This window comes from Vulpes vulpes, chromosome 1 (assembly GCF_048418805.1).
Source record: "Vulpes vulpes isolate BD-2025 chromosome 1, VulVul3, whole genome shotgun sequence".
Taxonomy (NCBI): Eukaryota; Metazoa; Chordata; class Mammalia; order Carnivora; family Canidae; genus Vulpes; species Vulpes vulpes.
Genome location: NC_132780.1, coordinates 144,044,303 through 144,056,843, shown reverse-complemented (window position 1 = coordinate 144,056,843; position 12,541 = coordinate 144,044,303). Strand labels below are relative to the sequence as shown.

Sequence of the window (12,541 nt, the reverse complement as noted above, 5' to 3'; positions counted from 1 at the left end):
AAAGTTGTGTGTGTGTGTGTGTGTGTGTGTTTTAGTTCTCCTTGGGATTTTCTAGGTAGGTAATCATGTTATCTATAAATCGGGACAGATTTATTTCTTAATTTCTGGTCTGTACAACTTTTATTTCCTTTATTGCCTTTTTGCATTGCCTAGAACTTTCAGTGTCATACTAGCAAGAGTGATGAGAATAGATATCCTTGCCTTGTTTCTGATCTTAGGATGAAAGTACTGTTGTTTTCCTATTAAGCGAAAGATAAACTAGGCATTTTTGTAGATGTTCTTTATCAAATTGAGAAAAATCCTCTTTATTTCTAGTTTTCTAAGAGTTTTTTTAAAAAAAATCATGAATAGATGTTGAATTGTAACATGTTTTTCTGCATCCATTGATATGATCATTTGATTTTTCTTCTTTCACTTGTTAATATAGTAGTTTACATTGATTTTTTAATATTGAACTGGTCTTTCATTCTTGGAATAAGCTTCACTTGGTCATGGCATATCAGTGTGGAATCTCTGCCTCCTTTTATGTCTCTTTACCTTCTGCCATTTATAATTGTTTCAAGTATTTCCCCCATACAGGTTTAGAACCACATTAAATAACAATATGGTTTCTTATTTCAACATTAAAATATAATTTAGAAAACTCAAAAGAAGAAAAGTCTATTGTATCTATGCATATTTTTACTTACCAAGTTCTTTCTTCCTTTTTGATACACCAAATTTCCTTCTTTGATTGTTTTCTTTCTATTTAGAGAATTTCTTTTAGCCATTCTTTTAGGGTAGCACTGCTATTGATAAATTTTCTTAGTTTTCTTTTGTCTGAGAATGTCTCACTTTGCTCTTCATTCTTGAAAGATTTTTTTAAATATAGAATTCTTTTCTTTCAATATTCAAAAAATGTCTCCTGTCTCATAGTCTCTGATGAGAAATAAACTGTCATTTAATTGTTTCTTACTATAAGTAAAATATCAATTCTAACTACTTTTAAGTTTTTTTTCTATGTCTTAATTTTCGGATGTTTGAATTTGATGTGCCTTGGTGTGGATTTATCTGGGTTTATCCTATTTAAACTTTGTTCAGCTTCTTTAATCTGTAAATTTATGTCATTTGTCAAATTTTTAAAGATTTCTGTCGCTATTATTTTAAGTCCTTTTCAGCCCTGCCTGCTTTCTCCTCTCCTTCTGGAAAGCCAATGACTTTAATGAATGGTAAAATCTTTTGTTATAATCCCACAGTTCCCAAGGCTCTGTTCACTTTTTTCCAGTCTATTTTCTCTCTGTTGTCCAGATTGGGTAACTTCTATTGTTATCTTTTCAAATTCATTAATTCTTTCCCCTGTGCCCACTATTTTATTGTTGTACTCAACATTGAGTTCCTACCTCAGTCTTATTGAAAACTATTGGACATATATGTCACTGTATAAGTGTAAAGCATACAGTATGATAGTTTGATTTATGTGTATTGTGAAATAATTACCTCAAAAAATTCAGCTAGCATCCATTCTCTCATATAGGTACAATAAAAAGAGAAAAGAGAAAAAGGAAAAAAAAAATTGTCCTTGTAATGAGAGCTCTTAGGATTTATTCTCTTAACAACTTTCCTGTATATTAGTGTATAGCAGTGTTAGCTCTAGTCCACATGTAGTACATTACATCCCTAATACTTATTTATCTTATACATTGGGTTTTTATTTTGTTTTTTTTTTTCACTTCTCCATTCTAAGATTTCCATTTGCTTCTTTGTGTCTTCTGTTTCTTTGCAGAGACTTTTTACTGTTTCATTTGTTTCAAGCATATTTATAACTGCTCATTGAAACATTATCATTATAGCTGCATTAAAATATTTGTTAGAGGGATCCCTGGGTGGCGCAGCGGTTTAGCGCCTGCCTTTGGCTCAGGGCGCGATCCTGGAGACCCGGGATCGAATCCCACATCGGGCTCCCGGTGCATGAAGCCTGCTTCTCCCTCTGCCTATGTCTCTGCCTCTCTCGCTCTGTGACTATCATAAATAAATAAAAATTAAAAAATTAAAAAAAAATAAAATATTTGTTAGAGGGGTGCCTGGGTAGCTGAGTCAGTTGGGCAGCTGCCTTTAGCTCAGAACGTTATCTCAGGGTCCTAGGATGGAGTCCTGCATCAGGCTCCCTGCTCAGCGGGGAGTCAACTGCTCCATCTACCTTTCCCCTCCACCTCACTAGTGCCTGCTCTCGCTCTCTAATAAATAAATAAAATCTTTTAAAAATATTTATCAGGCAATTTTATCATCTCTGTCATCTCACTATTGACATCTCTTGATTGTTTCTTTTTATTCACTCCATGATCTTCCCAGTTCCTGATATGACAAATGATTCAATACTGAAAGCTGGACATTTTGAGCATTATATTATGAGACAATAGAACTTATTGAAACCTTTGGTTTTAGCTGCCTTTTTCTGACACTGTTCTAGCAGAAAAGAGGAACCCCTCATTACTGTGCTGTAGGAGAAGTCCAGGTTCTCACTTGGCTTTTGTTGAAACTCAAATGAGGGGCTTCTCATTACTACTGAGTAGGGGTGAGAGATCTGGCTCCCCATTAAGCTTTCACTGATACCTTCCTGGCTGAGAAGGGTAGGATTGCCTTGTTTCTGTTTCTACTGACACTGGAGATGAGGTGATCTTATTATATCTGGGCACTGGTGAAAGTCCTGACTCTATGCTATACTTCCTCTGACACTCCCCTACAATAGAAGGTAAGCTGTGCCTCATTACTGCCACTGCCAAGCGGGAATAGAAGTCTAGACTATGCATGTGTCTCTACTGAAGCCAGAGGGACAGGGAACAGGACTTATATATCTGGTAGGAATGGTGTCCCAGGTCCCTACTCCACTTTCTCTGATACCACCTTTGCAGGAGACCTTGGGTGCCTCATTACAGCCTGGTGACAGTGGAATCCTAGGCTTCCCATTTTGCTTTTTCTGGCATGGGTTTGAGGTAGGCCACAGTTTTTCTATTGTATTTGCCTGCAATAGAATGATTATTGTTTAAAGGTTTTCTGCTTTGCTAATTTGCCCTTTTCCTGTAGTATTCCTTGGGTTTTTTTGTGATTATACCCGTTAACATTCCTGGATTGCCAGCTTCTTTAGCTCCATGTCTGGGATGATATGAAAAAAAAAAAAAAAAAAAGAAAACACAAGGGACTCACCAACATGTCATTTTTTGTGTTCAGAGATCCTTAGTGGGTTTGTCTTCTTCTCTTCACTTTTCAGGGCCTTCTTATGTTTGTTTTATGTGTATTATCTAGGACTTTTAGCTCTATAACACTATGGACTGATGTTTGCATCCCTCCCCATTCATGTGTTAAAACATAATCCCCAAATGCAATGGTATTTGAAGATGGAGCCTTTAAAGGTAATTAGGTCATGAGGATAAAGTCTTCATGATGGGATTAGTGCCCTTATATAAAAAGATTCATAAGAGAGCTTGCTTCCTCTCTCTACCACGGGAGGATAGTGTTAAAAAAAAAAAAGTGCCCATCTGCTACTGAGGAAGAGTGTTCTCATCAGAAACCAAATTGGCCAATACTTTGATCCTGGACTTCCCAGATTCTCAATCTCTAAGAAATAAACTTCTGTGTTTAAGCCATCAAGTCTATGGTACTTTTGTTATAGAAGCCCAAACTGACTAAGACGCATGACTTTTGAGGCTAGATCAGAAAAAGCTATGCATCTTCTGTCTGGGTATCTTTGTATGCTTGCTCCTCTACTTTGAGTCCACCATACTGGAAGCCACAAGTAAACACTCCAGTCAACCATCACAGCTGAGCTCTCAGCCAACAGCCAGTATCCAGTGCTAGCTTTGGAAGTAAGTTTTCTTGGCTGTCCAGCCCAGGCAAGCCTTCTGATATTTGCAGTCTTAGATAATATCTAATTGCAAATGGCTGAGAAAATTACTCAGAATTACTCAGCTACACCATTTCTGAAATTATTGTTCATAAACACAGGAGTAAAACAATTGCTTATTTTTATACCTCTAAGTTTTGGGGTAATTAGATGAACATAAATAATAACCAGAACATTATTTATAAAAGGAAAAATTGAAGAAAAGGAAATTATTTTACCTTCTCAGAGGTTTTTGGCAATTGTTTTCTATTGCTGTTCTAACAAATTACCACAAGTCTAGTGACTTACTCATTTATTATTTCATTATTCTGTAGGTTAGAAGTCTGAAGTGGGTCTTACTGGCTTAAATTCAAGGGGTTGACAAGGCTGTATTCCTTAATGGGAGCTTTGGGCAATAATTCACCTCAAAACTTTTTTAGGTTGTTGGCAGAATGGAATTCCTTGTGGTTGTGGGACTGAGGTTTTACATTTCTTTCCTGGCTGTCAGCCAGGGGATGGTCTTTGCTCCTAATGGCTGCCTAATCACTTCTCTTGCTTTCCACCATTTCCCGGAGGCCCCTCTATAGTCCTTGCATTTAAGGCCCTATATCTCAGAATCAGCAGTGATGTGTTAGTCCCTCACATACTTCATATCTCTCCCACTCCACCATCTGCTGCATTTCTCTTGCTTTCTTCCTTACTACATATCTCTTCTGCTTCTAGCTGGGGAAAGCTCTCAGCTTTAAGGGTTTCTGTGATTTTGATTGAGCCCACCCTCATAATCCAGGATGATTTCCCTATTTTAAGGTCAACTGTAAATTTAGTTATCTTTGCAGAGTTTCCTTGGTCATGTAGGGTATTATATTCACAGATTCTGGAGACTAGGGCATGGACATCTCCAGGGTGAAAGAGGGACATTGTTCTGCCTATTACAGCAGTCAACTAGAAAGGAAAATAGCACCTAGGTATACTAATTGTCACCATTTGTGCCTACCAATTTCTATAGGGCAAAGCTAAATAACCTCCTTAAATTCTTCCCAAAGTTTCTTAAATCTACCCTCCTGGTGTTTTCTGCCATCTCCCAGAATAGCCTGTGATTAATCCCAAGGCCACAATTTAGAAAGAAACAAAGGTTGTGTTCTGAATACAAAGACTCATTCCCACTCCTACCTGCCCCCCTTCCTTCCAGACTGTTTCTGAGTATTTGGAAAGGATCTAGCCATTCAGTATGTGAAAATATATTGGAAACAAGGAGTAGGGGGAAAGGGAAGGAATGGGAAAGGAGGAGAGGAAAAAGAGAATGACTGGAGAAGAGGAAGGGAATGGAAGAAGGAAAGATGAGGAAGGAGGAGGAGGAAGTCATAGCATAGGGAGGTATGGAGGTGAGAGAACAGCCAGCTGATAGGATGCTATGGATCTTCTATTTGGACATCTATCCAGCATGGCTGACAAGAGACACAGACCCACTGAGTGCCCACACTAGCCTTTACAGAGACTTTGTAAAAACCAGAAAAGGCAGCAGGCTGGACAGATGTGACACATGATTTGGCAAGTGGAGACCAAGCTGAGTTTCAGCCCTGACTGTGCCAGGTGCCCTTGGGAAGACACAACCTACACAGTTGTATGCAATGCCCTGATGGTCTTCACAGACAGCTGTGTGCCCACAGTGTGTGTGTGAGGTACAGCATTGGCATTGGGCTGTGGGTTACTCTCACCAGGGACCTTATCCTGCATTGTCTAAGGAAGACCTGGAGGCAGACGGGCCTTGCCTGGTTACAGACGGAATCAGAACTCTTCAGTCATAAATCATTTCTTTCTCCAGCCAAAAGAAGTCTCGAGTCCCTTCTTCTGTCTCTCTGTCATTCCTCCTTGAGGTTAGTCACCAGGAAAGAAAGTAAAGAATTAGAGAAGCTGGAGAAAACTCCAGAATCCCCCCCATTTAAAAGAGGTCTAAATGGCAGGGGCTGTCTGTTTTTTGCTGGTTATTTCCTTTGAGACAGCAGCCAGAAGGAGGGGTGGCCATTGAGGCAGGAAGGAAGAATAATGTTGTTTAATGTTGCCCAGCTCAGCAGATGAAAGCCTGCAGGCCTTTGGCTGAAGATAGCACATAAAGGGACAGACAGAGCCAAACTTCAATCATTCCTCATCAGTATTTACATCAGTGAGCCCTGGGTACTGCCCTGCTGGCAGCCTGGGTTCTAGTAGCTGTTGGCTCATGGCCTGACTGGAGAGAGATTCCAGATTTTGGAGGGAGTAGAGGGAAGTAAGAACAGCATGTCCTGTTCACTCGGAGGGTATGGATGCCTCTGGAGAGGCCAGATGTACTGGCCACCTGGCTTTGGGGTGAGGCACCCTCTCACACCCAGCACACATGTGCCAGGAGAATCTCAGATCAGAGGTGAAGGAGGCCTTTCAACTAGGATATGGTTCAGCTTCCTGACTTCAGCTAGGAGAAATGGGATCCTGCCCATTTTATAGGTAAAGCAACCAAACCTGTCCTTACCTTGAGTTATACAGCTAGAAAGTAGATTGAAGGGGAAGGAGGGGAGGATAGTAGTGCAGTCTTTGATCCCCACTGGTCCCCTCTGGAACACTCCAGCAACCTGGCCAGCCTGGACCAGCATGAGCAACATTATGGAAATAGTGCTTGCCCGTTTGCCCCTTACCCATCCCAACCAACCTCCTTTGTAGGAGTTGTCAGAATCTAATAAGCTTATTATCCAAGGCTTACATGTGTGGTGTTGATTATTTAAGGGAAGTCATCCTATTAAAAGCCAGAATAGCAAGGGAGAAAATAGCCATGGAAAAGAGTACTCGACGCAGGCTTTTAATTCACTGTAGGACTTGATGAGATGGAGAAGAAGGAAATGGCTATTCATTTGAGGAAGCCACATTTTTTAAAGCATTTTTCTATGCTAGTTGTTAGAAAAGCACTCTACATACATTGTCTCATTTAATCTGCACAGCAACCCTCTGTGATAGGCATGAATTGAGGTAGGTTTATGGAGAAGTTTAGGAGTTAAGATGCCTTATTTAGCGTCATCAGCCAAAAAAGTAGAATTGACTTCAAAACCAGCAGTTGTACCTCGAGCCCCTATTCTTAACCCTTGCACTATCTGTTTTTCATGGTGCAATAGGAGAGGCAAGAGGGAGTTCTGGGAAGAAATGTGCAGTGGATTTGATTGGCAGAATGGGTGTAATTTATATACATTTTCTGTACTCAGACATGGGTTAGGTGCTCAGTATTTCTTTGGGCATCTGCTGATCTAACACTTAGCTATAATATTAATGTTATAGAAAAGTCAACTGTAGCAACATAAAGAAGATCTCCCAAATTCAGTTTCATTTGATGTAGTGTCAGCTCATTGTGAGGTTGATGAAATGACCTGGATGAGTCTGCTCATCACCAGCTCTATTAGACTCCAATTCCCATTATGATGAGTGAGGTGGTTACACTATTATTGTTTATTTGTCCATGTCCTTTATTAATTATATGTCTCCTGAGGGTAGGGATTGCTAGTATTTAGCTCAGAGAAGTCCCTCAGTAATTAAAGAAACTCTCTTCAGTTCCCTCAGTCCTCTCAAGCTCGAGTTAGTTAAATCAAATTATTTTATGGTGATCATTTCACAATATACACATATATCAAATCATCACATTGTACACTTTAAAGTTACACAATGATATAGGCCAATTATATCTCAATAAAGCTGGAGAAAAGAAAAAAGAAAAATTTTCAGCCATATGATTTTGAGTAAAGTTATGAAACAGCTAGAGTCAGGGCTCTCATTGTCTCCTCAAATGGTCAAACTGCTTTTAAGAATTTAAAGCAGTAATTTAAATTATGTTTTGGGACCCCCCCCCCAAAATCTCTGAAGTGGAATTTCTTTTAACCAATATAGGTCCAGAAACTTTTATTCATTGCACAGATGGGGGAATTTCATCCTTTGAAGTATCCTACAACTGGTAAAGTTTCCTTAAAACCATATACTTAAAGTCTCATGATTTCTAAATTTGGACATAGAAGCATTAAGTCATGATTTAAGGATAAATAAGGAAAAGCTCAGAAACCCAAGGTGGACAGACCTAATTTTCAGAGTCAGCTTTTCTGCTGATTCTGTGACCTTCAATGAGCTGGCTAACCTTTCAAAGCCTTTTTCATCATTATAAAATGGAAGAAACAAATAGAACCCTTCAGAGGTGGTTGTTGTGAAATTTAATTGAGTAAATACATGCAGAGCATTTCCTGGAACTACTGTGTTCCTAAACGTGAAATTAGGAGGTGAGAAATAAGTGGAATTGTCTTGGTTATTTCTATTCAAAGGCTATTTGTGTCCTAGGAAAGAGTAAGTGGCACCGGGGGTGGGTGGTTGGAGGAAGCACTGTGGTCCATTTGTTGTGGGACAACCACAGGGAGAAGCAACTTCAACAGGTTCCATGACTCAGTGGGGGAATTACATAGGTATTGTGCCCAGATGAAATTGACTATTCCCCCTATCCACACCACAGAGAAAGGTGGATCCTCGCATTTTCTTTGACTGGAGGTTTTCCTTGTTTCTTAGTATAGAAACCTATTCTGTGAATCATTACACCTCTTTTCTGAAGACCTGAAATAGTCTACTCTCAGGAAAAAAAAAAAAGCTTCTTTTCTCTTAGATTTTATTTCTTGTATCTAGTAGGCAAGCCAATACTTTAAAGTGCCTTAATGTAGGTAAGTAAGCACTGATATTAGTAATTCTCAGTGTATTCCCCATTCCCAAGTATTAACCCTGAAAAGATGTTGCCCTTGGAGACCTCTTGAAATGTTGGGTCATGGTAAACACAGAGTTGATGCTTGTTAAGTGAACCTGAAGGGTCCAGATGTTGTTCTAGCTAGTCAGTTGTTAGGGTCAGTTGGACTGAATATAGGCCTCTTCATGTATTGTGTGTCCAGTTACCTGACACCTACCAAGGTAAGAGGAGTTATCTATGGGATCAGATGGCTAAGGTGATCCAGATGAAGTGCCAGAAATTTTCCATACCATGGACGAAAGATGGTAGCTCTTGATGTACTGATGGCTTTTGTGCAATACCCAATATCTCATTGATTTTCATCTATTTTTGGTTGGTTAAATAGATGAGTCATGAGTCTCAACAAAAAAGTACAACATTATAATTTTTGAAGAGTGTGATAGAAATCATGTGGAGGCCAATAAGAGCAGCGTGAAAAATCCAGAACCATATGGGTTGGACCTTTTATGGCAGTTAGCTTGTAACGAGGGTGAGGGTGTTTTTGGATGAGATTCATTTTTGAATTGATAGACTGCATAGGGCAAATTGCCCTCCATAATCTGAGTAGCCCTCAACCAATCAGTTGAAGGCCTGAACAGAACAAGAAAACTGATCTCCCTGTGAATAGAGAGAATATTGTCACCTGATTGATTGAGCAGGGACAGGTCTTTCCTGGCCCTCAGCTTTAGACTCTTCTGAGATCTTGGGTCTTGAATTTGTCAGCTTTCACACTGGAACCCACACCATTGGCTCTCCTGGTTCTTAGGGCTTCAGTTCTGAACTGGAGCTGCACATCATCTTACTTGGGTTTCCAGTCTGCCCATGGCCGATCTTGGACTTCTGAGCCTCTGCATTCACATGAGCCAATCCCTTATAATCAATCTCTTTCTATCTACGTACAGCATATTGGCCCTATTTTTGTGGAGGACCCTGACTAATAACACACTTGGTAAATTAAGCATGCTTGTGTTTTTGTTTATTCTGTTCAGGCATTTGATGAGCCATTTAAGTTTGCCTTTCCACTTTAAATAACTGCACCCCAACGTCTGGCCTGCTGCCTAACTGTGAGTTGCTGTCATGAGAGGGAACTAGAAAAAAGAATATGGGTTTATAAAGATAAATTGACACCAGCTCCTAAAATTCTCTATGTGGATTGATGTGGTTTTTTGTTTAAAAGTTTTTGTGAAAAAGTTTTTTATATGACAAATTATAAATTAGGTCTCTAGCTGGCAGAGTCGTTAAGTGTGAGGATGTGTTTGATCAAGTTTATGAATAAAGGCTTACAGAATCTGTGAAAGAAGCATTAAATTTGAGAATACTCCACATAAGAGTCTGCTTTGAGGTCTGAAAATTAGAGTTAAGTCAAGTTAAAATAAGTCTTTTAAGAGAGGTTGTTACTAATCAGTACCAACGCTTGCCAGCACTGAACACATACTGCAATAGAGAGCTTTGGGATTTATTCTTCATGATTTGTAGTACCCTCCTCCACCATGCCCTTGCAAGGCAGAGGAACTGCCAAGGCGAGCAAGAGGAGGAAAGGAAAGGGACGAAAAGGTGGGGTGGGTAACAAATATAGATGGATAATTAAGCATGCTCTAACCTTGTTTAAATTTCATCGGTGTGCAGGAAAATAGGAGCTGTCTGCAAACGCACATCATATCCCAGGGCCATAAAGCAGGAGCAGTAACAAATATAAATAGCCAGAGCAGCAAAAGTGAGTATATTTTTTCTGTCTCCCTGGCTTCTTTCCCCTCCCCTGCCACTTTTTCTTTAGGAAATGAATGTATTTCTTTTTAAAGGTGTATCTTTTATTCCCCATTTATCCCAGAAGCTCCTCTTTGCAGTTTCATGGTAAACTTGCAATGGAACATCATCCTGAGTGGAAATATTTCTCAATATCAGGTTAATTTTGTTTTATATTTTAATGACACAGGTGAGCATGCACATATATCTCACAAGCCTGGGATGTAACTAAAAAAAATTCTCTTTTGTGTTCTTTAGTAAATTTGGAAGGTTTCTTCATTATGGATCTTGTATATTTGTTAGAAACATTCCTCAGTATTTTATTCGAGCAAATGGAAAATCAGGCCATATTCTTATTTATGGGAACCCAAGATTCAAAAGCTATTAATTATCCTTATGTTTGCCTTACATTAAACACAATCTCAATAAATATATTAATAGATTTTGAGGGCGCCTGGGTGGCTTAGTGGGTTAAACGTCTGCCTTCAGCTCAGATCATGATCTCAGGGTCCTGGGATTGAGCCCTGCATTGCATCTGGCTCCCTGCTCAGTGGAGAGTCTTCTTCTCCCTTTCCCTCTACCACTCTCCCTGCTCATGCTCTCTCTCTCTCTTAAATAAATAAATAAAGTCTTTAAAAATTAGATTTTGAAGGAGGTAGTATTTGTTGGAGGGAGGGACCACAAGCTGATTTTAAAGTCTATATGGAAAAATTCTCCTAAAGTTTATATAAAAAATTATTAAACAGTAGAAAGAAAAATTTGAAAAGGGAAAATGATAAGGAAGAATTATTATATTGGATATGAAGATATATAGTGAGGCTACAGCAAATAGTGTTGTTTGTCCTTGAGTAAACACAGATGAATGAAAAGGACAACAAAGTCCACAAATAGACCCCAAGACACATAGGAATTTCATATTTAATGAAAGTGACATCTCAAAACAACGAGGAAAAGGTGGATTTTTCAATCAATGGTGTTGGAACAAATAGTGAGGTAACTGAAAAAACAGTTATTAGCATCATTTAGCTGCTACTGGCCCACTTACACTACTTATTCCAAGAAAACAATAACTGGTTCTCAAGCAGGAGTAAAAAGGGAAGAAAATTTTTAAAAAGCAAAATTTCCAGGGAGAAGATGCAACTAATTCCTACCTCTAACTAGTAAAATATAAAACTGAGATGGACTTCAGTGATTAGGACCAATTACAAGTAAGCCTCCTGACAAGGAACAAGTCAGGGTATGACCATCAAATCTGTTGCTGAAACAATTGGCTTAAGATGCTTCTAAGTAAATCCTTTCATTTGGAAAAAATTGCTCTGGGAACAGAGACCAAAGGTGTGTCCTGATTCCCTCAAGGTATCTGCCAAGAATGGGGGGGCATAGCTATTGGCACTGAAATTTCTGCATCCATTTCCAATGCATGTGGGAGAGAGGACGAGCTTCCCCCACATATCCAAGCAAGACTTGGACACCAGTGGGGCATCCTACCTTTTAACTCAATTCTGACACTGTCAGTCAAGATAGCATCAGACTCCATAGGTTAAAGTCCCACAAGCCTGCCCCCCCACATCCACATCCCCTACTTCAGATGTCAATTGCAACTCCAGGTTGTTACCTATACTTCTGAATAACTGGCTATAAATCAGAGGTTCCCATGACTCCCCGCTTTGGTTTGTTCAATTTGCTAGAGTGGCTCATAGAACTCAGAGAAACATTTTACTTACTAGATTACCAATTCATTATAAAAGGATATTACTCAGGAACTGCCAGATGAAACAGATGCATAAAGCTCCCACCCTCTCCCAGTGTGCCACTGTCCCCAAATTGCCACATGTTTACCAACCTGGAAGCTCTCGGAAACCTGTCCTTTTGGATTTTTAATTTTTTTTAAATTTATTCATGAGAGACACACAGAGAGAGGCAGAAATATAGGCAGAGGGAGAAGCAGACTCCCTGTGGGGAGCCCAATGTGGGACTCAATTCCAGGACCCCAGGATCACGACCTGAGCCAAAGGCAGATGTTCAACCACTGAGCCACCCAGGTACCCCTGTCCTTTTGGATTTTTATGTAGGTTACCCTTGTCCTTTTGGATTTTTATGTAGGTTTCATTACACAGACGGGATTGATAAAATCATTGGTCATTGTGATTGATTCAGCCCTAAACACCTGTCCC

General features: G+C 39.5%; 1 protein-coding gene across 2 annotated transcripts in view; it reads left to right on the top strand.

Moving 5' to 3' along the window:
* Positions 1–12,541, top strand: part of ADGRF1 (adhesion G protein-coupled receptor F1) — a 79,876-nt gene that overhangs the window by 18,675 nt on the left and 48,660 nt on the right. The window contains exons 2-3 of one of the 2 annotated variants that reach the window (XM_072733623.1): positions 9,614–9,688; positions 10,251–10,338. The gene's annotated coding sequence lies outside the window, so the exon portion shown is untranslated. Of the gene's footprint in view, positions 1–9,613; positions 9,689–10,250; positions 10,339–12,541 lie in introns of those variants that run through there. The other variant, XM_072733626.1, reaches the window with a different exon arrangement.